Here is a 12,910-nt window from a genome sequence, read left to right as displayed (position 1 = left end):
GTTGCTGCAAATGGCCAAATTTCATTCTTTTCTATGGCTGAGTAGTATTTCAGTGTGTGTGTGTGTGTGTGTGTGTGTATACCACATCTTTATCCAGTCATCTGTTGATAGACACTTAGGTAGCTTCCATATCTTGGTAATTGTTAATAATGTCGCTATGAATATTGGGGTGCATCTATCTTTTTGAATTAGTGCTTTTGTTTTTTTCGGATATATACCCAAGAGTGGAATTACTGGGTCATATGATAGTTCTATTTTTAGTTTTTGAGAAACCTCCATACAGTGGCTGGACCAATTTACATTCCCACCAACAGTGTACAAACAAAGAGCCACTTACCTTTACACTGATGCAAAGTCATAACCTCTAATTTGCTTTGAACTCCAGCTGACAAATATGGAGTTGAAATCTGACACCCAAATAATTTCCCCTAGGCAACACTGACCAGGACCACCCTCAGCAAGGCCACTTTGGACTCTGGGGACCAGATCTCTGAGCATGCCCTCAGCCTCCACCCCCTGCTGAGGACTTGTACAATCTGCTTCTGTCTTTGGAGGTGTCAGGTTGGTGTGGCGGCTCGGTGTCCTCCCTCCCTCTGTTCCTCTTGCCGCTATGAATCAGTAAGCAGAAGGCTCTCAGGAAGCCATTAAGAGACAATTTACTTGACTACAAAACGGACATTTCAGAGTAAGTGATGTTGACTGACAGTGTCCCCAGGCTAGTCACCAATTCCCACCTGGCATGGGTCCACCCAGCAACTAGTTCTGCCCCAGTCTGCTTCCCCCAGGCTGGCTGACTCTCTCAGCCTTGGCTTTTGGGGCTTCAGGTCCTTTCTGACTGGGTTAGAAATGCAAATCTCCTTTCCAAACCCCAAACTACAGACCCCATAACAGTTCCTTGTTCTTCTGGTTTCCATGACATCTACCCATACACAGGTCTCAATTCCTAATGCCTGGCTGGCCAGCTGAGCTTAATAAATGATTTTTTAAAGTCCTCTTTGCCTTCCGTCTAGTTCAAGGGTGCTTAACCCAGGATTTAGCTTAAGAAAACAGCGGTGTGCACATATAAAGCTATTCAGAGAGAGAGAGAGTCTCTTGCTTTAATTAGATTCTCAAAATCACTCCCCTTCTAGATTCTGTCAACTGCTATGCTTTTTACCATTCAATGTGTCTCCAATCCTTGCTTCTAATCAACCTGTCTTCTCTCAAAATCTTTTTTTTTTTTTTTTTTTTTTTTGCGGTACGTGGGCCTCTCACTGTTGTGGCCTCTCCCGTTGCGGAGCACAGGCTCCGGACGCGCAGGCTCAGCGGCCATGGCTCACAGGCCCAGCCGCTCCGCGGCATGTGGGATCTTCCCGGACCGGGGCACGAACCCGTGTGCCCTGCATCGGCAGGCGGACTCTCAACCACTGCACCACCAGGGAAGCCCAAAATCTTCTTTTTTTATATCAGAATTTTGCGTCCACCATATGCTCCCCACCACTGCCCTGCCCCCTGTCCATTTATTGTCTGACTGTCGGACAATACCCACAGTCAATTACCCACTTCCAGTGCATTATAAAATCACCATCCCCCTCATTTACATATCACTTCCATAAAGTACCATTGTCTTCAGTAGGAAGGGACACAATTACACGGCACATAATTAGGACAAGAGACTAGCCATTACTATCTTACATCTCTAGAAAAGTAATCTCTTCACTTTACGTCAGTTTCCTACTGCAGACCTTCAATCCAGATAATTCAGGATAGCTAAGGGATCTTTTTCTTTCTTTCCAGGTTGATTTTTCAATACCCAGAGAGTTGGCATAGCAAGAGCCCTGGATTTAGGACTGGAAGATTAGTATTGGAATCCAAGCTCCGCCACTCACCTGACAGTGAGGTTTGCATGACCTATGTTACCTGCAAGTACCCAGCTCTGTGCTCACGCAGTGATTAGCCTCATAGGTCTCTGTGACCAGACTTAAATAAGAAAAAATACTGGATTTGGAGATTTCCCCTTGCCATGTAGTAGCTGACTAATCCTGGGCAAATAATTGCTTTAATCTCTCAGGGATTTGATTCCTTCATCTATAAAATGAAGGTAATGTCCCCAACCCGGCTTACCTTATATAGGACAGTTTAATCTGAAATTGCTTTGTAAATTGAAGCACATCTTAAAGTGTTTTGATGGTGCATCTCCTTGTCAGAGAAGTCTGAACCTGGGAATTTTAACCAGATTCTTTCATCTCCCCCCACTACCTTCCCTCCCCTCCCCCCGCCACCGGCAACTTTCCCGGGGTTAGTATATTCCCCAGGAGAAGATCAAAGAAGGAGCTCTTTGCTAGCTCCTGTCTCTGGGAAAGTAGGACAGATCTAATAGCCTGGAGGGAGCTGGGTCTAAATTAAACCCTGAGGCACTCCCAGGACTGGAGATGCCAAATTATCAACCTTCCATTGCTTGGCCTAAGTGACAACTGAGCTCCTTAAGTCTCCTAGAGAAATTCAGGAAGAATAAGGATTATTCATACTATCATTTTAATCCAGCATTTGTGGAAAACTGATGTGCTTCAAAATAAAGTTTTTATTCAATGATGTGTTTAACCTTGGTCCATCCAGGTAAGCGTTTTGCATTAGTACAGGTGGTGTTGGTCTGTCATAACCCCATTAGACCCTGGAGTCTCTAAGGTACAGTGTTTCACCCAAAAAGCTGACGGCAAGCACAATTAGTGTCAGCCCTGTCCCCAGGAGACAAGCAAGTAGGTTAAGTAACCAGGCATAATAACTGTCTTCAGGAATGTTTTCTTCTGAGGAGGAAAACCAAAAACCCATAACTCTCCAGGATCCTTGCCAGGCCCTAGACTCTGACCCGGCTCTGCAAATGTCCAATTCCCCTAAAGTTCCGGAATTCTCTATCGGCATGTTCTCTGAGGAAAACAGCCCAACTTCCACACTCCCTTTATTTGGTCCAAAGAGACAAAGCCTTAGATGTCTCTGGAAAGTTCAGGAAGGCGTGGGAGGCGGAAGGGATCACGTTTTGTTTTCTGATAACCGTGAATTGTCCTTGTTTCATCTGGCTTTCAACTTGCATCAAAACAAGTTGTTTACCAAGATTAATGTCGGATATAATGAAGGCCCCAGATAGTTCTACCTGTGGGTACGGAGCCTCAATAACGCCGTGCTCAAATTACACTCTGCTTCTTCCGTGTGGCCGCTTCCATGTGTTATTGTGGGCTACTTTCTGCTGATTTAAAGTAAGATGACACAGAGACAGATTAGTGAAAACCACAGACATTATAAATTGCAATTTGGCCTCAAAAGATGAATGAAGAAGCAATTCTTTGATCTGTGATTCAGAGCTGAGCTGCAGTATTTACAGAAAAACAAGTCTTTGGGGAAAGACAGAGAGAGAGAGAGAGAGAGAGAGAGAGAGTGACAGAGAGAAAGAGAGACAGAAATTGAGGCATAGAAAATAGCCTTTGGGTACTGAAAAAAATATTTTCTCAAATTACAATGACCGAAATGAACATGAGAGCTCAGGCAGAAGAGTGCAGGGGTTTTCTTGCAGTTTTGTTAAGCCTGTAACGGTTGATATTGAGGGGATTTACACGATGGGACATCTGGTCTGATGAAACACTACAGCACCTAATGCAATTCATACCTGGCTATCCTGTAATGCAGGGATACAGAGAGGCAAATGGCTCCACAGGTGTGGATGTCCTCCTGCAGTTTTCCTTTCCTTGTCCTGCTCCCCTGTAGATCTTTCATGGACACTGTGTGACCAGAGCAGTTGCCCTCTGGGCCAACCATCTCTCTGTTCTTCCCCCAGTGCAGGGTATACAGCCATCCTGGGGACTCTGAGACTGAAAACCATGACCTTGGAAGCTCCTTGACCTCACACAGATCTAAGATGTCCTCGATCAACCAACCTGGTCTTTGCAGCACCCTCCAGTGCCCACCTGTCTCCCCACCCCCGTCTCAGCCCTTGATGGATTTAGAATTAGTAGCCTCATGGAATGGGAAAGGCTACCAGAGATCAGAGAATCAATCCTTCCAACTTACAGATGGGTAAACAGAGGCTCTAGAGGGAACGTTACTTCCCTAAGGCCACACAGCTGACAATTGTGCTCCCCCTTAGGGAACAAAACAACTTCGTAAGAGACTGGGCATATGACAGAATACCCCAGTGGGAAAAATGCCTAAAAGATATTTAATTCTCTCCCATCCAACTTCCCCCTTCTGCTACCTATGGAGTAGGGAACGCCCAGAGGTCCTTTTATCATTTCCCTCCCTTGGGTGGAGGGATGCAGAAAAACATGGAATCAGCTAGTGAAATGTCCAATGATATATTATAGATAATTACTACTGTGGATATTTACTGAGCATTTACTAGGCTCAGGTACTGCTCATCGGTATCAACTTACTGAACTCTCACAACCCCTCTAAGAGGTAGGTACATTTATCATCTCCATTTGACATAAAAGGAAATGGAGATCTAGAGTTATCCCAAGGCCACACACATAATAAATGGCAGAGGCAAGCTATCCCCTCCCCCCAACCCAGGCAGCTGAGTAAGTGTAGAGTCCCGGTTCTCTAACCTCTACCAGCAGATTTCAAACCTTGGTGCGTTTTCGCACCACCTGGGATGCTTGTGGGCAAGGAAACAGCTGGGCCTCACCCCTGGATTCCTTGCAGACCTTCTGGGTCCAATCCCCCCACCTCCCAGTTTTCTACCATCTTCTCTCACCCTGAAAGCAGGTCCTCGCCTTTCGTGCAGCTTATCTCACAGCTGATCACGCTCTTCTCCACAAACCACGCCCTCTTGACTCTCCTTTTCTCTTGTGACCTCCCTTTCAAGGCTGCTCTAGATGCTTCCGTCACCGTCTCCTCCTCCTTCCCCTGAATTCCCACACCTGGGCCTCCCAGGCTCTGCATCCCTCTCTCCTATCCCTTCCCTCCACCACCCCCAGCAAATCTCACCTTGATCTTAGACCTGATGTGCGTTGCCTGCCCTCCCCATGGTTTTGCTAAGATACACAGTGTTATTCTGTAAACACCAGTGGACACTGACACTTGTCCTAGCAGTACACTTACTCGCTTTATTTCTCTGGGGTGGGGGGAGGGGCGGGATTTGGGATGAGGGAAATTTGTGCCAAAGTCTATCTCCTTTCGATTGCCTCCTATACGCTTAGCAAATATTCACGGAGCAATTTCTCTCTGCTGAGCACCATGCTGGGTGCTGCCAACAGGAAGCTGAACAAGACAGAACCCCTGAGCTGACCGTCTAGCTCTGAAAAATAGGGATAATACCACCTCCCCTTCTATGCAGGGCTATCCATCTTTCAGTCATTTACTCACTTACTCAACAGAGGGGTGTTAAGCACCTTCCATTCTGCTGGGCAATTTTTTAGGAACTGAGAACAGGGGCTCTGCTATTCAGGACCTTACAGGGGACACACTAGGCAGAGAACTATATTACCCCATAATGTAACTGTGAGAGCCAGAGGAAGACTTACCACTGCCTAAATGCATCAGGAAACGTCTCCATGGAGCTCCTTGGAGCTAGATCTTGAAGGACTAAATGGCTAGGTGAAGAACAGAGAAGGGTGCTCACTTCGGCAGCACATATATAAAGTTGGAACGATACAGAGATTAGCATCGCCCCTGCACAAGGATGACACGCAAATTCATGAAGCGTTCCATATTTTGTTGTTGCTGACAACAACATGGGCAAAGGTAGAGAGATGTGAAAAGGAGACTGTTCAAAGAAGTCGTATTGATGTCTCTGACTCTACGTGGGCATGTGAAGGGTGGGCATGTGAAGGGGAGGGCTGGCTGGAGCCAGCAGTGGGAAGGCCCTCCCTTCCTGCTGGGCTTGAGAGCACTGCCGCTTGGCCTTCATTCACTAACCTAGGATGCTACTGCCCTTCTCACATACTCCAGGGGGTCTGGGGAAACTCCTCACCTGTTACCCTGCAAATCACTTGTCCATTCCTTTGACCACATCCAAGGCTGTCCCTCAAGGATTCTTCTGTTTAGACAGTGACCTTGACATCACTTTGCCCCAGGACCTCTGTATGAGTCATCAGCCCACCACACAGCCTGCTAACCATTGTGGTAGAAAGAAATCTCAGGGCCCAAATGTTATACAAGTATTTAATTATGGGCCCACAGTTTAATTACTTAGTCTGGCTTTATATGACATAATTTATAAATATAATTTACAGTTCCCTTGTTTCTTTCTCCAGCCATTTAGCTCATTAATAGTGCTGACGGTAAGAGCTCTTTTGTCTTTTCTTGCCGGGCTCCGAGCCAGTGGTGAAACGAGATAAGGCTGAGAGGGCAGGGGTGGTGGGAGAAGTCCATCCCAGCAAGAAGCATTTTATCACCGGTACTGTTAAGAATTTCCAGTGTGTGATGACAATAAAAAGAAGATAGACTTGTAGTTGGTTTTAATATTGTTTTTAAATCTTGTAAAGCCAACACCCAGCCCACTCCGCTTCCCCCCCACTGCCTGCACCCAGGACAGACCACATCCCCATGCCTCTGCTCCAGGCACAACCTTTAGTTCACATTAAAGCCTGCTGTCTGCAACAACCTGCTGGGGGTTTCCCTGAAGCTTTCTCAAGGAGCATTTGTTTATTCAACCAGCATTTATTCCATACCTACTATGTGCAAGACCCTGTCGGCAAAGAAGTGAAAATCTGGGGTAAAATACAATACAGCAATTAATAGTTGCTGCACACTCAGTACGCACCAGGCACTGTGCCAAGCTTTCGCAAACATGGCATTTAGGTTTCAGAACGACCCTAGAAACAAGGCTCAGGTTATTCAGAACAGCGGCTCTGGACCCTGGTTGCACGTTGGAGTCAGCTGGGGAACTCTGATGCTGGAAACCACCCTTTAGAGTTTCTGGTTTCATTGATTTGAGGTATGGCTTGGGCATCGAAATATTAAACAAAACAAACAAAACCTCCTCAGGCAATTATGATGTTCAGCCACATTTAAGCACCACTGATTTAAGTAGTTTTCCTAAGATTCTATAAATAAAGCAGGGAAGGCAGGCAGGCTGGTCAGCTGACCTCCTGAGCCCTACTATGTGCCAGACACAGCACTAGGTCCTTTCACTGCTAAGAATGTAACAGATGGCAAGTGCCGTAAAAAAGATAAAACACTATTGCAGGTCAAAGGACAATGAATGCAGGGAATCCTTCATGAAAGAGGTCACTTATAAGTTATTCTTTTCAAGAATTTGCAGACTACACAGAAGTGGTAGAAAGGGTTGGGCGGGACTTCCAGGCAGAAAGAAACATGTGAGCAGAGGTGTGTAGGTTGGGAAACATGGCGAATGGACAAGGAACAGGGAACAGACCCTGTGTGCGTTGGGACAGTTGAGGGAAATTTGTCAGGAAAGGAAAATCAGGGACAGGTTGTGAAGGACAAGGCTTCCCAAAATATTTCAGGTTGAGGCACATGTGGAATAAGGATCATATTTTTAGTATACACCAGAGTAGATGGGCAAGGCTGTCACCATCTGTCTTAGTCTGTTCAGGATGCAATAACAAAATACCATAGACTGGTGGCTTAAAAACAACAGAAATTTATTCCTCCCAGTTCTGGAGGCTGGGAAGTCTGAGAACATGGCTCTGGTAGATTTGGTGTCTGGTGAGAGCCTACTTCCTCATAAACAGCCATCTTCTTACCATAACCTCACATGGCCCAAGGAGCCAGGGATGTCTCCAGTAGCTCTTTTATAAAAGGCACTAATCCCACTCATGAGGGCTCCACCCTGATGAGCTAATCACTTCTTAAAGGCCCAACCTCCAAACACCATCACGTTGGGAATTGGGTTTCAACAATTCAGTCTATAGCATCATCTCAGCAGATCTGACACATCCACTGGGAGGCTTTGGCATAAGGCCTTGAATATGATCCAAGAACTCTGAACTTCATTCTATGGATAATGGGAAGCCAATGAAGATTATCATATTGAAATGGGGAGATTGTGATAGAACGGAAGTTGTGTGTTTTTAATACAAATCCAGGCATTGTCACAATGACTTCCTCAAGACAAAACCTAAATGGAATTTTCCACCAAGCACTACTAATAGAATACTTTCCTAATATATCACGATTAGCTACCTGGGTGGTGTCTTTCCTGCTAGACTTTGTTCTTCAACAAAAGGGATCGTGCCATACTCTTCTTTTTTTTTTGGTAATTCCAACGTCCGGCACAGGGCTTGGCACATAGAAGGTGTACACTTAGAAACAGCCTTTGAACCACTCATTAAATTCCATTCAGAAGGCAGCCACCTATTCCGGGGTCAAGAGGCAAAAAGTTGATGTAAATGCATGTATATTAGAAAGAGAATGGGCATAAGAGTCAGAGGAACATGAGAACAGCCATCAAGTCTGCATAACCTGTCTGTTAAAATATTTGCCTTACATATTGAAGTGCTCCTATGTTGGGTGCATATATATTTACGATTGTTATATCTTCTTCTTGGATTGATCCCTTGATCATTACGTAGTGTCCTTCTTTGTCTCGTGTATCAGTGTTTATTTTAAAGTCAATTTTGTCTGATATAAAATTGCTCCTCCAGCTTTCTTTTGATTTCCATTTGCATGGAATAGCTTTTTTCCATCCCCTCACTTTCAGTCAATACGTGTCTCTAGATCTGAAAGATAATATATATATCTGAATCACTGTGCTGTACACTGTGCTAATACAACACTGTAAATCAACTATACTTCAAATAAATAAATAAATAATAAAAATTGGTAAAAAAGAAGTCTGCACAACATGGAGGCCCTGGGCAGACACACTTGGTTTCCAGGGATATTCCCTTCCCTAGTCTCTGCTTCTCTTCTTGTAACAGGAACAATAAAACCCACCTAGCAGCACTGTTGTGAAATAACACATGGCCAAGTCCTGGCACACAGCTGGCCCTCAGAAATGTCCACTGGCCCCAATGCCCTTGACCGTATTTAATTTTCAAATGCTTCAAATCAAATAAGGAGTATCACGTTAATGGTTTTCATTTGTCTCCATTCTATTGTCTTTGTAAATATTTGCTCTACTGGATGTGTGTGTGGCAAGGGAGCCAGAATAGCTAAGTCTGAAAGTTCTGCTATTGCTTTTAGTTAGCCTTCTACACAATCACCAGGTAAGAATCATCATACCTATTGTTTATTGAGAATCTGCTATGTTTTAGGTCCAATGCAAAACATTTCATATATGCTATCTGATTTCACCCTCACAATAAGCCTAAATAGAGGTCACCAAATCTGGTCCTGGACTGTTTTAGTAGAGCCCTTAATCTAAGAACAGTTCAGACAGTTTTAAAGGTTTGGAAAAAACAAACAAAACACGGGTATGCCACAAAGACTATATGTGCTGCAAAACCTGAGATATTTACTAACTCATCCTTTACAGAAAAAGCTTGCCAATTCCTGGCCTATAAGATAGGGACTGTCACTGCGGCCACTTCACAGATGAGAAAACTGAGTTTTAGAAAGGTGAAGTAATTGCCCAAGCCAGAGGGTATCAGATGACAAGTCTCGGTTCCGGGACGAATTTTAGAGCCATGGTCTTAAAACCAGTTTTATTGCTTTAAATTATATTTAAAAGGTCCTTTCCCTTTGACTTAAACATAAACTCAATCCATCCATAGCTAGTTCTAAAGGGTTTGTGACACGCCTTCTCTGTTGCCTACAACCCTGTAAGTGCTCCATCTCGCCTCCCGTGATGCTTATAAAAAGGTGAGGGTTGAAGGAGGGCGCAGACTCATATCAGGTTCCTCGCCCACTCCCCACAGAGTTTTCAAAGCAGCAGAGGGTCAAGGGCTGTGAGGAGAGTGACGACCCACAGGAGAGCCTGCTGAGAAGGAAACACAGCGCTTTGTCTTCGGGGAGTCTGGATTCCAGCTGTGGGGGAAGGGAGAGAACGCGTGTTTTCCTTCCAAAGGAAAACATGGCCGGAGGTTTCCACGTAAGCACACATCTGAGCAGCCTTGTTGTCACTCTGTCTGGGCTTTGAGGAGGAAGACACCTAAACACCACACTGCTTCAGCTCCAGCACCTCACCAGCTGAGAAGAGCAGCTGCTCCCGTTTCATCTGTTTCATATTCAGCAGGGGGATTAGTTTAAGGTTCTGACCCCGGGAGAATGATGCCTACAGTAAGCGCTCTGTTATCCTGTCCAGCTGGGAGTGAGGTGCCCTGCTTTGTCAAAGACGCTAGTTCCTGGAGAGCTAGTTGCCACATATACCATCAGCGGGCGATCGGTATTCAAAGACGCAGAATGCAAAAAATATGCTTTGTACTAAAACTATCCAGAACATAATTCCATCTTTCTTAGATATTTCAGCAGGCACGGTGCCTCAGGGACATTGTCAGAGAAGGAAGAAGATGCAGGAAATGAAATTCACGTTCATTGAGTTCTAAGCTGCTAGCAAGCACTGAGCTGGAAGCCTTAAATCAATACACCATTTAATGCTGCCAATCGTCCGGTGTGAGGTTATCTCCACTCTACAAAAGAAAAAACTGAGGCTCGAGATGGGTTCATTCATTCATATGGTATTTACTGAGCACATCCTCTTGACCTCAGCACTGGGAATACCTATCCCTGCCCTCCTAGAGCTTCTATTCTTGGAAGGGAACAACTACAAGTAATTGAATAATTATGATAAGGATGAGAGCTACCAAGGGCAAGTGAGGCTGCTATGAGAACATCTAACAAACGGAGCTGAGCATCCAAGAAGACTTCCCTAAGGAAGCAAAATTGAAGCTGAGACCTGAGGTGTTCCTTAGGAGAGGGGCAAGCTAACGTTCCCAGCACTCGGAGACCCCATGGTGGAAAGAAGCATAGCCCTCCAAAAAAGCGACAATGCGCCAGGCAGCTGGGGCAGAGAGTAAGGGGTAATAGGGACTGACACGAGCTGAAGCTGGTGAGGTTAGTACAGCCTAGACCACCAGGGCCAGCCTTGCAGTCCAAGCAAGGATGTCAGACTTTATTCTAGGAAGTCACAGAGGGACCCAAGCCAAGCAGACATGGCAGGCCTGCAGAAGGACAAACTCTCAGAAGTAAGTAGCAAGCCGGAGTTCAAGTGCAGGTTCAACTCTAAGGTCCATGCTTTTTCCACTGTCACCAGCACATCGTTAAAATTTTTTTCTAAAGCATGCAGGTTTGATCAAGTGATACGATCTTCCAGCTGACATAAAGGGCATCCAGTGTAGAAAGCAAGCCCTGGATTAGGAGTCAGAAGTCTTGGGTTCTAGTTCTGCCTCTGATCATTCCTGGTCATGTGGGACCAGGCCAACTCTTTTAACATCACAGGCCTCAGTTTCCTCTAAGAGGGAGAGTGTTTAGACTAGGTGCTCAATGAGTTATCACAAGGAAAACACTTAAAACCATGCAGAATCCATAGTAAATGCTCAGTAAATCTTAGCTGTTGGTTTTATCAGCCTCTTTTAAATTTTTTTTTGTGGTACGCGGGCCTCTCACTGTTGTGGCCTCTCCCGTTGTGGAGCACATGCTCCGGACGCGCAGGCTCAGCGGCCATGGCTCACGGGCCCAGCCACTCCACAGCATGTGGGATCCTCCTGGACCGGGGCATGAACCCGTGTCCCCTGCATCGGCAGGCGGACTCTCAACCACTGTGCCACCAGGGAAGCCCCTTATCAGCCTCTTTGAATTCTATTATTTTCTGACTCTTAGTATAAATTTTGTGACTATGAATGCACTTTCTCAGAACACTCCCTGCCCCGGCACAATCATCAATCTTGGTTATTTCTAGAGTAAGGTAGTAAAATTGTTCTTTTGACATAATCCTAGAATTCTCCGATAACACTTTAGGAACTCCTGTCTTCCTGGGTTTTATAGCACACTTAAATGTTCCCATAATTGATTCTCCCCTCTTACAGGATTTACCCACATAACCCACAGGCAGAAATTTAATTACGGATCTGAAGGGACTTACTGTTATAATACTGGCAGAACTTCCCTAGGTTAAGTGATAATTAAGGTATAAATTCCACTGGGATCAAGCAACTTTTAAACGGGTCTTCTCCCTCTCTCAGCCCATATTACAACAAAAATGCAGGACAATACTAAACAGGAAATTATTTTGTGCACCATATGCAAAGTTGGACCTGCTTTTCTTTGGTTCCTTGATTTAGAGATAATACATTTTCCCATGCATGTTGTGTCCCTACAGCCTATTTCTGGAAATTGGAAGGAGCCAGGAGGGCTATTCTTGATTATTATAGCAAATATTCAGTCCTAGGCCACTTCCCTTAAGACCACCCCTATCCCATCACTCAGCAAGTTCTTGGGTCCTTGCCTTTCTTTGCCCAGCTGGTGTGTGCTTTCTCTGAGAATGCAAACTCATTTTAATATTAGCTTAAGCGAGGCATAATTAGGAATGCAAATCTGCTGCAAGAAAACAATACAATTCTTTCAAAAGCCAAGATCTGATGACTTTTGGATTATCTGTTGTTGGGCTTTTTTTTTTTTTTTAACATCCTCATTGCTCTCCATTCTAGCAATCGAAAGCTGTCTGTATGTTTAAGTATGCAGCTGTAATTGGCCTGCATACTTAAAAAATAACCCCCCATCCCTGCATTGTCAACTTTTTGTCGTTGGAAGCCTTCATCATCTACACGAAAGTTACCATGTCAAGTGCTCTTTTATATAACCATGTGTGTACCTGTGCGGGGGCGTGTAAATGTGTATGCTAGCAAAACCTAAAATCTAAAATGAGTTTATAACGTATCACAGTCAGAGAGTCAACATAACTGGATATTCTTTCAGGCAGAGGACCTTTGGCTCACTCCTTATTATATAACACCCTCATGGTAGTAAGGTGACCGAAATCCTGCGGGATTTAGCTCCTAATGATCTTTCCAGCCTCATCTCTCATCACTCCCTCACC

The 12,910-nt window shown here is 44.9% G+C and overlaps 1 non-coding gene across 1 annotated transcript; it reads left to right on the top strand.

Moving 5' to 3' along the window:
• Positions 1 to 5,582: 5,582 nt before the first annotated feature.
• On the top strand, positions 5,583 to 5,685 carry LOC137231397 (U6 spliceosomal RNA). Its single transcript, XR_010946519.1, has one exon. It is a non-coding gene; the product is annotated as a U6 spliceosomal RNA (small nuclear RNA).
• The last annotated feature ends 7,225 nt before the right edge of the window (positions 5,686 to 12,910 follow it).

This window comes from Pseudorca crassidens, chromosome 9 (assembly GCF_039906515.1).
Source record: "Pseudorca crassidens isolate mPseCra1 chromosome 9, mPseCra1.hap1, whole genome shotgun sequence".
NCBI lineage: Eukaryota > Metazoa > Chordata > Mammalia > Artiodactyla > Delphinidae > Pseudorca > Pseudorca crassidens.
The sequence above is the reverse complement of the archived record's forward strand: the minus strand, read 5'-3'. Positions and strand labels throughout refer to the sequence as shown.